The 19,272-nt window shown below is 47.2% G+C and overlaps 1 pseudogene; it reads right to left on the minus strand.

The window, feature by feature from the left end:
* The window catches only part of LOC127621726 (rho guanine nucleotide exchange factor TIAM2-like), a 61,409-nt pseudogene extending 45,332 nt beyond the window's left edge, over positions 1-16,077 (minus strand).
* Between the last annotated feature and the right edge of the window lie 3,195 nt (positions 16,078-19,272).

Raw genomic sequence — 19,272 nt, forward strand, 5'->3', positions numbered from 1 at the left:
TTGGCGTTCTTGAGCTTGGAGCAAATTCTCCTGTGTTAGTCAGCCCCAGTGTGTGGAGTTTTGCTCTAAGATCAAGAACGAATTGAATTTCATTTTTACTGTTAGAAGGTCCCTCCTCCCATGCTTCGCGGATGACGTCAAGGACACCGCGAGCGTCGCCCGTACAGCAGCTCAAACGGGGAGAACCCGGTGGAGGCTTGCGGGACCTCTCGTACCGCAAACAACAGGGGTCTAGCCACTTATCCCAATTTCTAGCGTCATCGTGTACAAATTTACTGAATCATGTTCTTGAGCGTTCTATTAAACCGCTCCACTAGGCCATCTGTCTGAGGATGGTAAACGCTAGTGCTGAATCGATTTGATGCCCAAGAGCTCGTAAAGTTCGCGAAGTGTTCGTGACAAAAGTTGTGCCTTGATCGGTGAGGATTTCTTTCGAATCCCCACCCGGAGATTATCTTGAAGAGTGCCCCTGCAACACTGCGTCGCGGAGATGTTGCTCAGAGGCACTGCTTCCGGATATCGCGTCGCGTAATCCACTAGGACTAACACGGCGATGTCCGCGTGCTGACCGTTCTAATGGCCCGACGAGGTCCATCCCAATTCTTTCGAAGGGGACCTCGATTAATGGTAGAGGGCGCAATGGCGCTTTTGGGGTGGCCGGTGGGTTTACCAGCTGACATTCACGGCACGCCGCACACCACCTGCGGACGTCACCGCCAATGCCCGGCCAATAGAAACGGGCTATTAGACGGAGAAGTGTTTTCCGTTCCCCTAGGTGACCGGCCATAGGATTATAGTGAGCCGCCTGGAAAACCATTTCCGGCGGCTCCGTGGAATCAATAATTGCGTTACTTCCTCCTTTGTTTGGGCGTCCTGCGTCACCCTGTATAGCGATCTTTAATAAGCGAAAAATACGGATATGAAACGGCGACACCGGCCGGAGTTGTTGACCATCGATTACTCTCACTTGGTCAAAAGCGTGCTTAAGGGTTTCATCTCGCGACTGCTCCAAGGGGAAGTCCCCTCCGAGAATTCCCGGAGAGGAGGAGCGTCCACCTCGCCCCTTCCCACGTCATTCGAGCAGCCGAGGATAGCCCCGGCTCCGCCTCCCCGCCAAAGCATCGCACATCACACACCCCTTCACTTCCATGCAGGACCCATCCGCACAAACCCCTCCAATAATTTTCTAAAATTCGGCCAATCCGTACCCAAAATTAGCGGATGGGTGAGGCGAGGACTAACCGCTGCCTCTACACTATGTTTTTCTCCCCTGAATTTGATCGCCAGAGACACCACGGGATATTTGTGAACATCCCGTGCACACACCTTACCCTCACCAGTTTAGCTGAGCCCAAAGCCCGGGTTGAACCAAGCGTTGGTGGATGGTGGTCTGGTTACAGCCGGTATCCAACAAAGCTTGGTATGTACCCCTGGATTCTTACCGAATCCGTGCACGCTCCAGCCCGATCGGGGCAGCCTGCGGAACATCGGAGACCCGCACCACTGCCCCTATTTCCATCAGCGGACACTGATCCCGGAAGTGGTCCGGTCTCCGCACCTCCAGCAGACCGGCCCAGGCGCTGCGGCCGCACCCGTGCTGGCGGGTGCCCCCACCTGAGGAGGAGAGCGGCTGAAGGATGGGGAAGGGCTTGGCGGGTGTTCCCAAGGCCGGGGAGCTGGGCGCAAGCGCTCAGCGCCTGCGGGGGCAGGAACGGACCCTGGGGAGAGAGCAGAGCGAGAGGGAAGAGGGGAGGGAAAAAAACAGGGGAAGACACAGGGAAGGGGAGACAGACAGAGAGGGCTCATCCGCCCTGGGAATCGCCGCCATGTGGTCCTCCGCAAGTTGGACGGCTTCCTCCAGCGACGCCGGGCGGTGGCACTGGACCCACTCGGCCGTCTTCCGGGGCAGACGCTGAACAAACTGCTCCAGTACCACCTGGTCGATTAGTTCCTCGACGCCGCGGTCCCGCGAGAGCAGCCACCTCCGACAGGCATCACGGAGCCGCTGAGCTTAACGCAAACGGGCGGTCGGACTTTTCGAGCTTCAGGGCCCGGAAGAGCTGGCGACTTTCCTCCGGGCTCCGACCAACCCGTTGCAGGATGGCTTTCCTCAGGTCGTGGTAGGCCAGGAGGCTTGTTGCCGGCAGTTGTTGGGCCGCGAGTTGTGCTTCCCGGACAGAAGAGGGACTAGACGGGCCGCCCATTGGTCTTGGGGCCACCCCCAAATTTCTGCTGTCCGCTCAAAGAGGTCGATCGAACGCCTCAGGGTCATCTGCCGGCCCCATCTTCTGCAGCGTGGGTGGGGGCAACGTGGCGCTGGTGTCCGGGGTCGCGGCTGCGGCTGGAGCGGCCTCCTGGCTGAGTAGGCTCGGATGGCGTGTCGGTCCTCTGCTTGAGCCCGCATGATTTCGAAGAACCGACGATCCTGGTCTTGCCGGAGCTCAAGCAGGGATTGTTGGTGGCTCTGATGGAGTGTCGCGAGGGACTGGAGGACTTCTGCCAGCTGGGAGGACTCTATGGGGCGACTCTGGTCCATAACGGGTAGACGGTCTAATTTTCCTGGGTTTCGGCACCAGTGTGAGGGTTCTTGTCAAGGAAGACACGGGAAACAGCGTTGGCTTCAAAGGTAAGATTCTTTTAATTCTTTTCTCCAGTTTAAATGTGGGTATCTCTTTTCTGTGTTGGCGACGGGTTCTCTCTCTCCCTCCTCTGTGGCTGCTGGCATTTTTAACCGCTCTCCTCACTCTACTGCAATTAGAGACAGGTGTTAGACATAATTTAGCCCAGGTGTGAGCGCCCTTACCGCTTTTCTCTCCCAGACGGGCGCTTGACCACACCCCCGCTGCCACACCGTGCTTTTCTAGTTTTATGTTTGTTTCCCTTTTGAGGGTTTTTCCCTTTGTGTTTTGCCTGTTTGTTGATTTAATAAAGTAATCCTGCATTTGGATCCGCTCTCCTTGTCTGCCTTCGCTGCCTTCATTTTGTAACAGAACGATTGACCGCCACATGGATCCAGCGGCTTTACGTGCAAGCTGCAAGCTGCTAAGCCTCCAGCAGGGAAACCGTTCGGTGGAGGACTACACCCGCGATTTCCTCTTGATTGCGGGTGCCACTGACTTCCCTGACTCCGACCTGGTGGCGTTTTTCCGGGCCAACCTGAGTTGTGCGCTCCGGGAACGGTTGCCACCGACGACGTACGGTTGGAAGCTCCAGGACTTCGTTGAGGAGACTCTGCTGGTCTGCGCTTCACCATACACTGTGGATGTCATCGAGGAGAGCCCTGCCACTCCTCCCACAGTGTTGGTACTCCATTCGCCTGTGGTTCATCCCTTCATGCCTGCCACAGCCAGCGAGCCAGTATGGCCCACTTCGTCTGCCCGGAGGAGGAGGAGAAGACAGGCTTTCGCCTTCCGGCGCACGCCTGTCACGGTGAGCGAACCAGAGCCCACGCATGTCACTGTGAGCGAACCAGAGCCCACGCATGTCACTGTGAGCGAGCCAGAGCCCACACATGTCACTGTGAGGGAGCCAGAGCCCACGCATGTCACGGTGAGCGAACCTGTCGTCCCAGAGGTCAGTGAGCCAATGCCTATCGTTCCAGAGGTCAGTGAGCCAGTGCCTGTCGTTCCAGAGGTCAGTGAGCCAGTGCCTGTCGTTCCAGAGGTCAGTGAGCCAGTGCCTGTCATTCCAGAGGTCAGTGAGCCAGTGCCTGTCGTTCCAGAGGTCAGTGAGCCAGTGCCTGTCATCTCAGAAGTCAGTGAGCCAGTGCCTGTCGCCTCAGAGGTCAGTGAGCCAGTGCCTGTCATCCCAGAGGTCAGTGGGCCAGCGCATGTAGCCTCGACCGTCCCTGAGCCAGCACCTGTAGCTTCAACCATTCCAGAGCCAGTGCCAGTAGCCATGACCTTCCAAGAGCCAGTGCCAGTAGCCGTGACCGTCCAAGAGCCAGTGCCAGTGCCAGTATCCGAGCTTCCTAGAGCTCCGCCTTCCGAGCCTCCCGAGCCTTCCAGAGCTCCGCCTCACGAGCCTTCCAGAGCTCCGCCTCCCGAGCCTTCCAGAGCTCCGCCTCCCAAGCTTTCCAGAGCTCCGCCTCCCAAGCTTCCTAGAGCTCCGCCTTCCGAGCCTCACGAGCTTTCCAGAGCTCCGCCTTCCGAGCTTCCTAGAGCTCCACCTTCCGAGCCTCCCGAGCTTTCTAGAGCTCCGCCTTCCGAGCCTTCCAGAGCTCCGCCTAACGAGCTTTCCAGAGCTCCGCCTTCCGAGCTTCCTAGAGCTCCGCCTTCCGAGCCTCCCGAGCTTTCCAGAGCTCCGCCTTCCAAGCTTCCCAGAGCTTCACCTCTCGAGCCTCCCAGGGCTCCGCCTCTCAAGCCTCTCGAGCCTTCCAGGGCTCCGGCCCTCCAGCCTCTTGAGCTTTCCAGAGCTCCGCCTTCCAAGCTTCCCAGAGCTTCACCTCTTGAGCCTCCCAGGGCTCCGCCTCGCAAGCCTCTCGAGCCTCCCAGGGCTCAGCCCCTCAAGTCGCTCGAGCCTGCCAGGGCTCCGCCCCGCAAGCCTCTCGAGCCTCCCAGGGCTCCGCCCCGCAAGCCTCTCGAGCCTCCCAGGGCTCCGCCCCGCAAGCCTCTCGAGCCTCCCAGGGCTCCGCCCCGCAAGCCTCTCGAGCCTTCCAGGGCTCCACCCCTCCAGCCTCTCGAGCCTTACAGGGCTCCGCCTCTCAAGCCTCTCGAGTCTTCCAGGGCTCCGCCTCTCAAGCCTCTCGAGCCTTCCAGGGCTCCGCCTCTCAAGTCTCCCGAGCCTTCTACGGCTCCGCCCCTCCAGCCTCTCGAGCCTTCCAGGGCTCCGCCTCTCAAACCTCTCGAGCCTTCCAGGGCTCCGCCTCTCAAGCCTCCGGAGCCTTCCAGGCCTCCGCCTCTAGAGCCTCCTACGGCACCACCTTCCTCGGCTCCGCCTCCCGAGCCTCCTACGGCTCTGCCTCCAGAGCCTCCTACGGCTCCGCCCCCAGGGCCTCCTGAGCCTCTTACGGCTCCACCTCCAGAGCCTCCTACGGCTCTGCCCCCAGAGACTCCAGAGCCTTCCAGGTCTCCGCTCCTAAAGCCTCCTACGGCTCTGCCTACCTCAGCTCTGCCTCCCGCGGCTCCGCCGGCCTCCCCAGTGGCCACTCCTCCTCCCAGGCCCCCTGAACCGGCCCTTGCCTTATGGCCAGCCCCCGGGCCATGTCCCTGCCCGGTCGATACCTCCCAGGCCTCCGGACCCGGCCCCTGTCCTGTGGCCTCCTCCCAGGGCCCCTGACATCGTCCCTGTCCTGTGGCCTCCTCTCAGGCCTTCTGTGGTTCCACCTCCCGAGCCTCCTTCGGCTCTGCCTCTCGAGCCTTCCAGGTCTCCACTCCTAAAGCCTCCTACGGCTCCGCCTACCGCGGCTCCGCCGGCCTCCCCAGTGGCCACTCCTCCTCCCAGGCCCCCTGAACCGGCCCTTGCCTTATGGCCAGCCCCCAGGCCATGTAAACCTGTCCTTGCCCGGTCGATACCTCCCAGGCTTCCGGACCCGGCCCCTGTCCTATGGCCTCCTCCCAGGGCCCCTGACCTCGTCCCTGTCCTGTGGCCTCCTCCCAGGCCTCCTGACCCGGTCCCCGTCCTGTGGCCTCCTCCCAGGCCTCCTGACCCTGTTCCCGTCCTGTGGCCTCCTCCCAGGCCTCCTGACCCAGTCCCTGTCCTGTGGCCTCCTCCCAGGCCTCCTGACCCGGTCCCTGTCCTGTGGCCTCCTCCCAGGCCTCCTGACCCTGTTCCCGTCCTGTGGCCTCCTCCCAGGCCTCCTGACCCTGTTCCCGTCCTGTGGCCTCCTCCCAGGCCTCCTGACCCTGTTTCCGTCCTATGGCCTCCTCCCAGGCCTCCTGACCCTGTTCCCGTCCTGTGGCCTCCTCCCAGGCCTCCTGACCCAGTCCCTGTCCTGTGGCCTCCTCCCAGGCCTCCTGACCCGTCCCTGTCCTGTGGCCTCCTCCCAGGCCTCCTGACCCTGTTCCCTGCCCTGTGGCCTCCTCCCAGGCCTCCTGACCCTGTTCCCGCCCTGTGGCCTCCTCCCAGGCCTCCTGACCCTGTTTCCGTCCTATGGCCTCCTCCCAGGCCTCCTGACCCTGTTCCAGTCCTGTGGCCTCCTCCCAGGCCTCCTGACCCAGTCCCCGTCCAGTGGCCTCCTCCCAGGTCCCCCAAACCTATCCTAGTCCTGTGGCTAGCTCCCACACCTCCTGAACCCATCCTTGCCCTGTGGCCAGCTCCCAGACCACCTGAACCTGCCCTTGCCCTGTGGCCAGCTCCCAGGCCTCCTGAACCAGGCCCTGCCCTGTGGCCAGCTCCCAGGCCTCCGGAACCGGGCCCTGCCCTGTGGCCAGCTCCCAGGCCTCCTGAACCTATCCTTGCCCGGTGGCCAGCTCCCAGACCACCTGAACCTGTCCTTGCCCTTCGTGCCCCCTTGGACTTCCTGCCTGCCCATTGTGCCACCTTGGACTCCCTGCCTGTCCCTCGTTGCCCTCCGGACTGCCTATCTGCCCCTCTTTGCCCTCCAGACTGCCTATCTGCCCCTCGTTGCCCCCTGGACTGCCTGTCTGCCCTTCGTTGCCCCCTTGGTCTGTCTGCCCACCCAACCTCTCTCCTTGGATGATTTTTTTGCCTTTTTTTCTGAGGAGCGTCTGGCAGCCGCTCCTTTGAGGGGGGGCTATGTCACGTTCCCCTGTTGTCTGCCCCTGTGTTCTGTGTCTCACCAGTCTATTGTTTTGAACTACATTTCCCACAATCCACCTGCCGTCATCACTGCCATTTTGTGTCATTGTTCACACCTGTTTATCATTTGTAATCATCCTGTCCTTGTGTATTTATACCCTGGTTTTTTGTTCTGTCTTTGTCAATCGTTGAAATGTTGTTAGCCTGGTGTGTTTCCCCTACCCGTGCTTTTCTAGTTTTATGTTTGTTTCCCTATTGAGGGTTTTTCCCTTTGTGTTTTGCCTGTTTGTTGATTTAATAAAGTAAGCCTGCATTTGGATCCGCTCTCCTCGTCTGCCTTCGCTGCCTTCATTTTGTAACAACATTCATCAGTCCCTTGACTTTTCCAACGACCTTTGAAATAGTAAGATAACCATTGAATGTTTTTTACAGAACAATTATAATATTTACAATATTGGTTTCTCTTCACCTTCTGAAAACATTTTTTCAGTTTGTTGTTCTGAGATGTTGTTTTGTTGTTGTTTTTTTTGGCTTTTAAGGGTTGAAATTTTAATTATGCCTAAATTCCTTTTGGGGTAAATTCCTCTCCCCTGCCATTATCGTCTCCCTGCAGTATCTGATCATTAGAGAGAAAATCTGATCGCTAAACCATAGGACAGGGCTTATACTAAAGCAAAATATTCTATCTCCATATTACGTTTTTTCTCATTTATTTCAGTCTTACACCAGAGTCTTTTAGGTAGAAATGGAAGCATAGTGGTAGTTCTGTCAGGAAGACTTGTAGAAGCATTACACCATTCATTAAATTCAGGCATCTCATCCAATCATAATCCAGCATCTGCTTTATAAGCTTTGCAGCTGTCTTTCATGGCTTGTTATGCATGTTGTTCATGGTGTAAGTTCCTCTCCCCTGCTGTCATCGTCTTCCAGCAGGATCTGATATGTCGAGTGAAAATCTGAGCGTTGAACCATAGAACACCAAAGGAAATTATTCTATTCCAATATCATGATTATTCTCATTTATTCAGAGTCTTTCTGTTAAAAATAATTATCATAGGCAAATACATAAAACATTTTATTTGCCAGACTTTTGACAAGATATTAGGGCAGTGTTCAAAAGACAAATACGACGACACATTGACATGTTTTCCTTGCCGATGTGTGTATCGATGTAGCTGTGTTAGTATCAATATTATGCAGCTCTTTGAAAGTTGGAGTATAGCCTATCACGTCTATCATGCAAGGCAAGTTAGCTTTCAAACACATGAGAAGTAGTAGACCACCACATATAAATTAGATGAGAGTCTTACTACTTTACCCCACAGAACCCCAATTAGAGTCAAATAGCAAATGAGATATGCATCACCCTCTGTTAGACATGTAGGGTTACTGAATAAGAGCAGGATGCATGTTAATCTGTGAGTAGATATAAAACAGTAGAATGGTAAAATTATTTATAATTAATACCTGTGATTAACTGCTCCTGGTGAATGGCAACGCACTGAGGAGGTGGTGGCTTATCAGGGTCACTAAGCCCACAGACTGGCCAGACAGAGATTTGGTCGTCTTTGTTATCTTCACGTTTAAGGACCAGACAGAGTTCCCGCTGGCAGAAGAAGCTCTGCATGCAGCCAAGGTCCAGAGAAACCATGCCTACACCATTAAGAACCAAGATTTCATCTCCTGTCCTGAGACCTACAAACACAATCACATATAACAAATAAATTTAACACACTCCGTGTGCGCTTCATAAATGATGCCTACATGAAGCCATGTATGGTCGTTCCAAACAGAAGTAGGTTCCTTGTTATTTTTTAGCCATTCAACCTTCCAAAGTTCTCACTGTGAAGGGTGAAGACCTCAAAGGGCATAATGCATAGAGATGATTACTTCTGAATGGAATGCACCTTCAATCATCCTATCATACCATTTAGAATCTTACTGAGGCAGAGAAAATATTGAAATGTTACCCTCAGTGAACGCCAGGCCTTTAGGATTCATCTCACTCACATAGACATGACTTTTCCTAGCGCCATCCACATGACCCGTGACTGCAAAACCTGCAGAGAGCCACCAGATTATCCCACAGCAGTAACAAGAAACAACTCCTCAACACTTTGGCAAAATTGCAGGAATAGCTCACCCAAAAATGAAAATATTGCCATCATTTAATCACCCTCATCCAATACAAAAACCTGTATGACTTTCTTTCTTCCATGGAACACAAAAGTGTTCCCTTTTGTTGGAGCTTGACAGCATAAGTGTCATTCATTTTCATGGTATGGGAAAGAGCAGCTTAGATTTCTGCTAAACTTTGGTGTTCCACTGAAGAAAGTAATATGGGTTTGGAACGAGATGAGGATGAGTAATGAAAGATTCCTTAAAGATACAGGATAGGTGTTAACTGTTGTCTTGTTGATCTTGCTGTAACTTACCAAAGTCTACGGTTGTGTCCGGACGTGACATGTTCAATGTGAACACATTGAGAGGCCAAACTTCAAGCTCATCATAGACCTGTTAAACGAAAAGAAAACATAAAATACATTTAATTTTTTTATGCTTATTTACTCAATCACTTAAAAAGGTAGTTAAGATAAATCATGTTTAATGTTGTTATAATGGTGTAATACTGTAATTTCTTCTCTTTTAAATGGATAAATACAAGTCATTATTTAAAAATGATCTATTAATTTATTTTAATATTGCATACATATTTTCTTTTAAACAATAAATTGATTCTTCATTAGCAATACAGTGAGGTTGTAAACAACTATAACACAAAATAAACATTTATAAACATTAATAGCATAACTTTAATATTAAGATGGGTTTTTAAATGGGCAGTGCTGGTCAGCGTAGCCATAATTAGTGACCATCTAAAACTAGCATCAATGTGCCCAAAACTGGTCTAGTGTTTTTAATGGTTATTTCAGCTTTTAACAGTCTGATCTTGCCTGTGTTTTTAAAAGGGGTATTTTTAGACCTGCTCAGTACAATATAACACAACAGTTCTCTTTCACAGAAAGTTGTGTTATGCTCTTTAAATTGTGCTGTGTGGTGCACTTTAATGTCAGACTGAGGAAGTTAAGGAAACTCAGGAAGTTCAGATGATAGGTTGTTCTGCTTCAAATTTATAACTATATGTAACTGTAGTGAAATGACTTGCGCGGCTAGACTCTTGTGGTTTACTGCATGTATAAGCAGTAACAAAAGCAATATAATAACAGACACAAATGCTTAAAAATGTAATTCAATTAACAGCTATGATAATAATAATAATTAAAAGCACAATAACACAAATTTATTTTGACCCGTTAATGTAATAAATTTGCCATCTGTAGGCTTTCAAAGGTAGTCAAGCAACACAACTTGTTGCATTAATGCAATTGATGTGTGTCCACAAGTGTGTGTGTGTGTGTGTGTGTGTGTGTGTGTGTGTTTTTTACAACAGTTAATCTAATCAGACTTATATACAGCAGCAACTCTCCGTTTTATTAAATGTATTTTAGTCTCACCAGGTTTCTCAAAAGGTCCGTGTGCGCTGGAGTGATTCTTTCCACATTTTGACCCAAATGTCTCTTCAAGTGGAGGCAGTTCAGAATTGGATCCAACTGCTTTACCTACACAGGACATCAATGTTCTAACTAGCCACACTAAATTCATATGGAGAGCGACACTTTCAAACACGATGTGCGAGGAATTATTAAACTATTTTAAAGACCCCATGAAATTGGTTTACAGGCACAGTTATATTTTGTGTGTTGATGTATTTCCTATTAAAACAGAATGTTTGGTCAAGGCATTTCAAAGATCTAGGCCCTTTTAAATATACTTTAGTTTAATTTGTTCAATGATTTGAAAAAGGATTTGTTGCTTGCTATTGCTAGTCAGAGGCAGGTGGTATTATGGGGAGGAATATTCTCACTGAGAGAATATCACATTTTATTGGACACAAATCTGGATACGTTTGTTAGTGTAAATGGAGTCTAAAATATGTTTTCCAGGTAGAGAAATTTTAAATGTGTATTATCTGCTAAAACAACTTTTCAGAATAAACTAGTTGGTGACTTCAAAACTAACAGACATGAACTTAAAAGCACATGAAACATTTTGATTTCATGGAGTCTTTCATCTTTAAAGCAAATAAACCCTGTGACAAATTCAAGCTAATTTACACTCATTTGCCCTAATTTCACGAGGACTTGCCTTGCATGCCAGAGAGAGAACATCAGCGACCACAGAGTCCTGTTTGACTGGCACACTAATGACATGGTTGTCTGGCATCAGCACATACACACAGCTCTCCAAGCTGCAGTCCCATAGATGGCCTTCAGGTGGTGCTGTGGAATGCAATTTGGCAAAGAGGTCCAGCCTCTGCTGAGAAATATAGACATAAAGAAAAGGGCCCAAATTTAATAAAGTTGTAGTATAGATAGTATAGTCTTCATTTCTGTATATAAATCTAATCTAGATTTCTGTAATATGCCATTTATAATTCACTTAAGATAATTTTGGTAGCTTTGGATAATACTAACATGATTCCTGAATTGTAAATGACTGTAATTTAATGAAATAATTATATAGTATACATTTGATTTAAGGGTCTGTACTATGTTTTGGCAACTTCACATACACAAGCAAGTTGGACAGTTGGTAACTTTTTTAGAAAATACACCATGACAAATTTTTTTGACACAATTTTAAAACTATAATAATAATAATAATTGTCAATGAGAACAATTGTACAGGTACATTTTCTCATTTCAAATCTATACTGTCTCAGTACATCTGCAAAGCAAACTACATTGAAAAAAAAAATTGTTTATGACAGCTTGTCAATTGTCAATTCCCCATATTAAAACTGGAATGGAAGGAAAATAGAATTAAACTGAAATGAAGACACTTCCCCTTCTAGGATTTCCACACCCTCTCTTTGGCCTGTTTGCACTGCATAATGTCAGCAGATTTGCAGTTTGACAGCCGTGTGAGACCTTTGATAAGGGAACGTCCTCTCACAGGATAAGAAGTGGCCTAGAGATCCATCTCAGACTGCTAGCACCTGGGTTTTGACCTAGCACAACAGCTCAGAACAAGGGCAGAGACCAAATTTCAAGGCGTGAATTCTTCCTCACATTTTGCCAGATGAAAAACATCTGTAAATCTCGTACTATGTCTTAACCAGGCATGAGACAAGTTTCCAGTGTGAAAAAAGATCTATGAAATACTGCAAGAAGCAGTAAAAACACAACCGATCGGAACATATTTTTAGTTTACAGAACAAAAAATGGACCACTTAAATTTTCAGTGGCCTTGGTTCTAGCATTTCTAAAAAATCCTTAATAATGTGTTGTAAACCATAAACCATATCAACCAGCTCTGAGATGAATCACATATCAAAATTTTTGAAAATATCCAACTCCTTCATCCTCTGATTTAAAATGATATGTTGCACTACATTATTATAAAGCATTGTGAATGATGTAATCGAATCAAAAGCGATGTTCAAATATAAAACTATTTACTTAGTCATTGATTATAGGTCACAAAAATACAAGGGCTGGGTATCACCAGCCACCTCACGATATGACGGCATTGCGATACATCACGATTCGATATAACGATATCATGAGTCGATGATCGGAGATTCACAAGCTTTCAGTTCTAATTAATTTGGGTGTATTTCAGTTATAATGTCCACTTTGCTTACATGCAGTATGGAATAAATGATCTTTCAGCTAATGCTTTTATTAATTACAAAAGGATGTTTTAACTTGTTAAATTATGGAAATATTAATTTTATTATGTTTTTTTCATCATTTTGGTCACATCTTAGTTTAAAAAATGTACAAAGTAACAATATAGTTACATGTTTGAAGTTTAACAATTTGCCTAATTTGTACTATTTAAATTGATATGTTTAGCAAGTGCTAAAACGGTACTGTCTCTTTAAGACCAGCATTAGGGAATTTGACAGATATGTTTGTTTTGTTTGAATGGCTTCTTGACAGCATCCCTGCTATGTGTGATTAGAATTAGATGTTTCTTTAGTTATTTTTGATCAATAACTGACTATGGGGGAAGGGGGCCTGGTTAGCTCAGCAAGTAAAGATGCTGACTACCACACCTGGAGTTGCAAGTTCGAATCCAGGACATGCTGAGTGACTCCAGTCAGGTTTCCTAAGCAAACAATTGGCCTGGTTTGCTAGGGTGGGTAGAGTCACACTGGGTTACCCTGCTCGTGGTCACTACAATGTAGTTCTCGCTCTTGGTGGGGCGCATGGTGAGTTGTGCATGGATGCCGAGGAGAAAATCGTGAAGCCTCCACACGCACTAGGTCTCTGTGGTAACGTGCTCAACAAGCCACGTGATAAAATGTCTCAGATGCAGAGGTAACTGAGATTCCTCCTCCGCCACCCGGATTGAGGTGGGGAGCTATGCCACCGCATTTGTGGCATAATATCAATTACCACAAAAAATAATTTTGACTTGTACCTCCTTTCCTGGTTCCTTGTTCGATTGCTTAGACCGAACCAGAGTTAATTTCCTCCCCCTCCCTCCTGCCAGCGCTGGTCTCTGATCACATCATATTTATTTGGGTCCAACGTTTATTTAGGCATCAACGTGACTACAAGCGGCAGCTGTTTACCAAACTAACTAGGTAACGACTCGAGAAGACGTCACTGTGTTTTGCTTTGGATTTACCATAAAACTTGCCATGCACAGAAGAACACTTGTGTATGTCTCCCGCCGCGGATGCATTGAATGTGCAATGATGTGATGAATATTAGCGTTTGTCTGCCGTGAGCATTCGGATGCGTTTGAAGAGATGTGAAGAATGTGAGCCACTCTCTGAAGGCAGAGTATTTGGATACAAGTAGGTAGGAGAAATGAATTATATTAAACAAATTCTATGTCATCACAAGCGGTTCACTTCTGTGATTTGGTACGATTAAGTCCATTTCAGTAGCAAGACGTACAGGAGTTCACAGGAACTTTACCCCAGACCAAATTTCAAGCAGACCTTTGTGCAGTTCGCGGGTGAGAACATTGTCCAAACAAACCGAACTTTGACTTCATACAACCCTGGGTGCACACCAAAAGTGCTAGTGTGAAAGTACCCTAAAACAAAGGAAAAATCAAGGTTACAGTAAGGGTATTACAATGGAAGTAAATGGAGCCACTTTTTTGGAGGGTTGAAAGGCAGAAATGTGAAGCTTATAATTTTATAAAAGCACTTACATTAATTCCTCTGTTAAAACTCATGTATTATTTGAGCCGAAGAGTTGTTTAAATAAAAAATGTTATGGTCATTTTAGGGTTTATGCTGTTACTTTGTTATGCTTAATTTGCATTGAACCTGGAATATTCGTTGAAAGATTTTGGGTAGTAATAAGTATGTTTACAATTGAAATTGAAATCACTCTGACTTCTACAAAAGCATACACCATTGCTTAATCTCAACCACACATTCTGTGTGGAGAAAATAAATGGGATTTTTACTTCTAGAACTTGACTGTTGCACTCTATTATACAGTATGTGGAGCAGGATTTTGAAACAAATACATTTCACTGTGAGCCCAGTGCAACATGACAAAAATAGAAACAACTGCCAAAATGTCTTGTTGCAGTCACAGTCAGAACTGGTTAAGACAAAACTCAAATCAACATGGAAGACATTGCTTGTTGCTTTATTGTACCACACCTATTAAGACGTATTAGTAACTACTAACCAGTTATATTCTGTGGAATGAGACATTGTCAGGGTCATTTAAAAAAAAATGTATTACCTCTGAGCTGCTTTACGTGAAAGGATGACCAAATGATCCAGAAGAATATCCATCAAATACCTGTATCAAAAACATGCATACAGAAATATTAAATGCACATGATAAAATAAAAAGAGCAGTGCACAAACTGAAAAAAGCACAATGTTTCTATACTCTTGCCTTAATCAGAAAGTATCCATATTGAGGCACCTGCTTTGATACTATTCTGGTACTAGATCCCAGCATAAATAACCTTGAGGTTTGCTGAGAAATAATGACAGTTCTGGGTCATGCTGAAATTACACATGGTTCAGTCTTAATCATCAGGGCAGGGTGGGATGCACGGCATCCCCTCACCCCAGAGAGATGCCCAGATGTCCAAAGTCAAGGGCGTAGCAGCCAGGGGGACGTGGGGGACACATCCCCTGCACTCTTTACAAAATGTGATTCAGTACTTTTCCAAGCTAAACCCATACCTGTTTTTTGTGCAGTCGACAAATTGTAAGAAAAAGATAAATCTGCTGTGTTCTTAGAACACTTTTTAGTCACTAGATAAGTAGACACTCTTTTTATACATGAAAACGTACGGACATTATTGAAACTCATTATTATATAAGACTAGTATTGTTGTCTTTGATAAACTATGATCACCAAAATTCGTTCAGATCCATTTAATGATTCATTCAGTGACCATTTCTGGTGATGCCGCCTGGTGATGTCTTGTGAAATGAGTCCTACAAAGAGACAAAGCAAATATATAGTTTCTTCAGTTTGTGAGCTGCTGAACATGACTGTTTTATTAGAGGGAAGTGAGAAAGCATTTTTTTACCCTGACACCTGTGAATAGCATTAACATGCAACTGTAGGACAAAATTAATAAAACAGGCTTGTGTCTTAAATGAATGCTTAGTACTGCAGTCGCAAACATAGACACCGAATCTAAAGATTAAACTTCTTAAGGGCACAATTGTTTAATAAAATGTATTTTATTTTATTCAAAAAAATGTTTGCCTGAATTGTATTCTTATTAGTTAGGCTGTGGCAGTTTCTAAATAAAAATTCTTCCATTAAATAGTAAGCTTTCTCTCCTTGTATATATGGAGGTAGAACTTTAAAGGAATGTTCCAGGTAAGCTATATATCTATCGATAGAGTTGTTTGCAATAATGTCAGTTATCACAGAAAACAATTTCACCTTAACCCCCAGTTTTAAAAACAAAAAAATATGAATGCAACTTACAATGAAAGAAACAGGGCAAAATCCTTCAAGGCTTTAAAAAACAGAAATGTGAAGCTCATATAATTGATAAAACATGTGCACATTATGATAAAAGGTAATTTGAGCTGTTTAAATCAGCATTTTAGCTGTGGGACTATTGTTCTACGTGGAGGAATAGTTTTACATGGTCATGAAAGGAGTTTGCACAGACAAGGTTAGTAAGTGACTTTATAACACTATTCTCACATTAACATGCATCAAGTTAAAGTATTGTGAATATACCTTCAAAAAATATTTTAATGTTTAATGCATTGCTCTGTTTTCTTCTATTGTTAGTGCCTTACTGTTACAGCAATTTTTTTAAACTGAAGGAAATGTTTGTGGTTACCGACATAGTAACAAATAATGTTAAAAGAAATTAACTTGTATTTAACTAGTAAAAGAGGAGGCAAAGAATGAATGGTTATCCATAAAACCGGCAAATAAGGAGGATACATCAAAGAGGGGAAATGCTGAACCAATGCCACATTCAATATGGAAATTTTAATGTATAAAAAAGAAATGTGGGCATATATTATTATCTAGACAGAAGAAAACTTGCAATTCTTTCAACACTGAACCCATTCAAACTTCAATGATGGTTTGGTGATTAGCCAGATTGTGACCAGATTGTAAACTGAGGCTAACTGTTGGATAAAGACCTATAAAGGAATTGGAAACACTCTTGGGGCCAATTATATATCTATATATACAGTGCAAGTAATCACAGCGGAAAGTAAAAACAGGATGCACCTGAGCTCAATTTTGAGTGTCATGGCAAAGGCTGTGAATACTTATGTACATGTGATTTTTTAGTTCCCTTCCTGTCACTCAATCGACGTTGTGTCGAATGAAGTGACATAAGGGGTCTTCCTGGGATACCAAACGTACCTCTGAACCTGAGAAAAGGCCAAGTTGGCAGACAGAATTTGCATGCCCTGCCCCGGACATACGGGTATAAAGGGAAGCGGGCAGCGAGTGCCAGTCAGAATTTTTCTTCGGAGCCGAACGGTTGTGCAACAGCAAGCTGAGTTCACCACTGTTTCACTCACCTGTACTGGTGATAAGCACTGCTGTTGGATCTACGGCGCATTTCCAGCTGGCGTTCTCTCTCTCTCTGCACGCTGTGCAGTTTATGCCCCTGGGCGCTTCGACAGTGCTTTCATTGCCTGAATGAGTGTTTCTCCTCCTAAAAAGAGTTTTTTCCTCTAAAAGAGTTTGTGTTCCCACTCATAAAAGAGCAATACACAGCAGGCGTTGAACGTCCTTTTCAGGACGCGTCTTTTTAAAGATGTCTTTCCGCCTCTGTGTAGCTCCTGGATGCGGTTGATTTCTCACCACTTCTGACGGTCATAAAAGCTGCCTTGCATGCCTGGGCTGTGATCACACGCAGGCAGCGTTTTATCAATGGTTCATGTTCTCAGTGCGAGAACATAGCCATGACAACATCGCGGTCGCGGCTTTCTTTTCTCACGAGAGTAAGCCCCCCCGCATCATTCATTTTTCCCATGGGTTTGAGGACGACCCGGCTGGCGATGAAGGCGATTTGGGGATGGTTAAATCCCCACGAATCACCCGCCCCCCGGCACGCTTGCTTGTTTCTGTCCGAGCTCGGGATGAGTGCGGCTTGCCATCAACTGCCTAGAGTTGTTGGCTGTATCTCTTGCCCTACGGAGGTTTCTCCCACTAATCCGGAGCAAGCACGTCTTGAACCGTTCAGACAGCACCGCGACGGTAGCGTACATAAATCGCCACGGCGGCGTGCGCGCTCGTCATATGTCACAACTCGCCTGCCATCTCCTCCTTTGGAGTCAGTTTTCACCCAGCGGCGAGTGGAGGCTCCACCACCTGATGGTTCAGCTGATATGGGACCAATTCGGCAAGGCACAGATAGATTGCCTCCCAAGACAAGTCCCACTGCCCGCTCTGGTACTCCCTGACAGGAGCTCCTCTCGGGACAGACATGCTGGCACACAGCTGGCCCCCTCCACCTTGAAGGTGCATGTAGCTGCTATTGCAGCCCAACACGATGCAGTAGATGGCAAGTCCCTAGGTAAGCATGACTTCATTATCATGTGCCCAAGGTTCCTATGACCCCCTACAGGGACCAGGTCGTGAGCCTGCAAGCAAGCTGCGTTAGAACTCGGTAACGCGGCACAACCGACCGGGTACTTGCACACAGCGTCCTTCACCAAGTTGATCCAGTGCGCCTTCTATCCCAGGTAAGCCACTAAGCGTCGCTCCCTGGATGTTCTCCTCCCTAGCCTTCTGGCCAGCGAATTCAGGGGAGCAATTCGCGGCCAGACCCACTACGAGTCACAGGTGCTCTGTATTGGGGTTGGGCTCCACGGGCTTAGTTCTCTTTTCAGGCAAACTACCCCGATAGGTATCTCCTGCGGTACGGTCCCCCTGTCGGCGGACCTACATTTCCCATGGGCAGCCCCGCTGCCCCAGTTGCCGAACTTGTAGAGTCCCCCCTCATTAGGCTGGACCTACCACCGCGCCATTTCCCACGTACGGCTTCACAACCCTCGTGGTGTATTTGCCATGTTACCTCTCCCTAGACTGGGCAGGATGTGGCCTCTGCAGGGTATTTTCCCTCTGAAAGAATAGGACCATGAAAGACTGAATTCCCCGACGCATTTCATAGCGTTAAGATAGCCCCAGCCGCATCACGTCCTATGTGAGAGACATAGTGAGAGAAAAGGCGCGGCTGCCGGGCTTGATCCCATGCTAGTCATGTAGTCAAGTCAAGTGGTTTTTATTGTCGTTTCAACCATGGTGCTACATAAAAACAACAAAGGACCAACATAGGACCACATGAGACTACACAACGAAATAAAATACCTATATAAACTACCTATATATACCTATATAAAGTGCACGTGCAAACATGTGCAAAAAGTACAAGACAGTACAACAAATTACTGACAATGAACAGGACAATAGACAGTGCAGCGCCGACCAGTACTCAGTAGTGCAAAAAGATGACAGTTTCTAAAAATGTAAACATAACATACTATGAGATAATGTTCTATGCACATAGCAGTTATTGAGGTAGCAGACAGTTATAAAGTGACAGTAATTAAAGTGCAACTGAGGAGACGTGTGTGTCAAACCAGTCTCTGAGTATTGAGGAGTCTGATGGCTTTGGGGAAGAAGCTGTTACACAGTCTGGCCGTGAGGGCCCGAATGCTTCGGTACCTCTTGCCAGACGGGAGGAGGGTAAAGAGTTTGTGTGAGGGGTGTGTGGGGTCGTCCACAATGCTGGTTGCTTTGCGGATACAGTGTTTTTTGTAAATGTCTTTGATGGAGGGAAGAGAGACCCCAATGATCTTCTCAGCTGTCCTCACTATCCTCTGCAGGGCTTTGCGGTCCGAAACGGTGCAAGTCCCAAACCAGGCAGTGATGCAGCTGCTCAGGATGTCAATATAATACAATAATACAATTATTGAATAGGAATCAATAATTGTATTATTATTATTATTATTATTAAAAGGGTGACATTATGGGACAGGAAATAAGTCGCCCGTTATCGAACGAAACAGAG

Source organism: Xyrauchen texanus, chromosome 28, assembly GCF_025860055.1.
Source record: "Xyrauchen texanus isolate HMW12.3.18 chromosome 28, RBS_HiC_50CHRs, whole genome shotgun sequence".
In the NCBI taxonomy this organism is placed as follows: Eukaryota; Metazoa; Chordata; class Actinopteri; order Cypriniformes; family Catostomidae; genus Xyrauchen; species Xyrauchen texanus.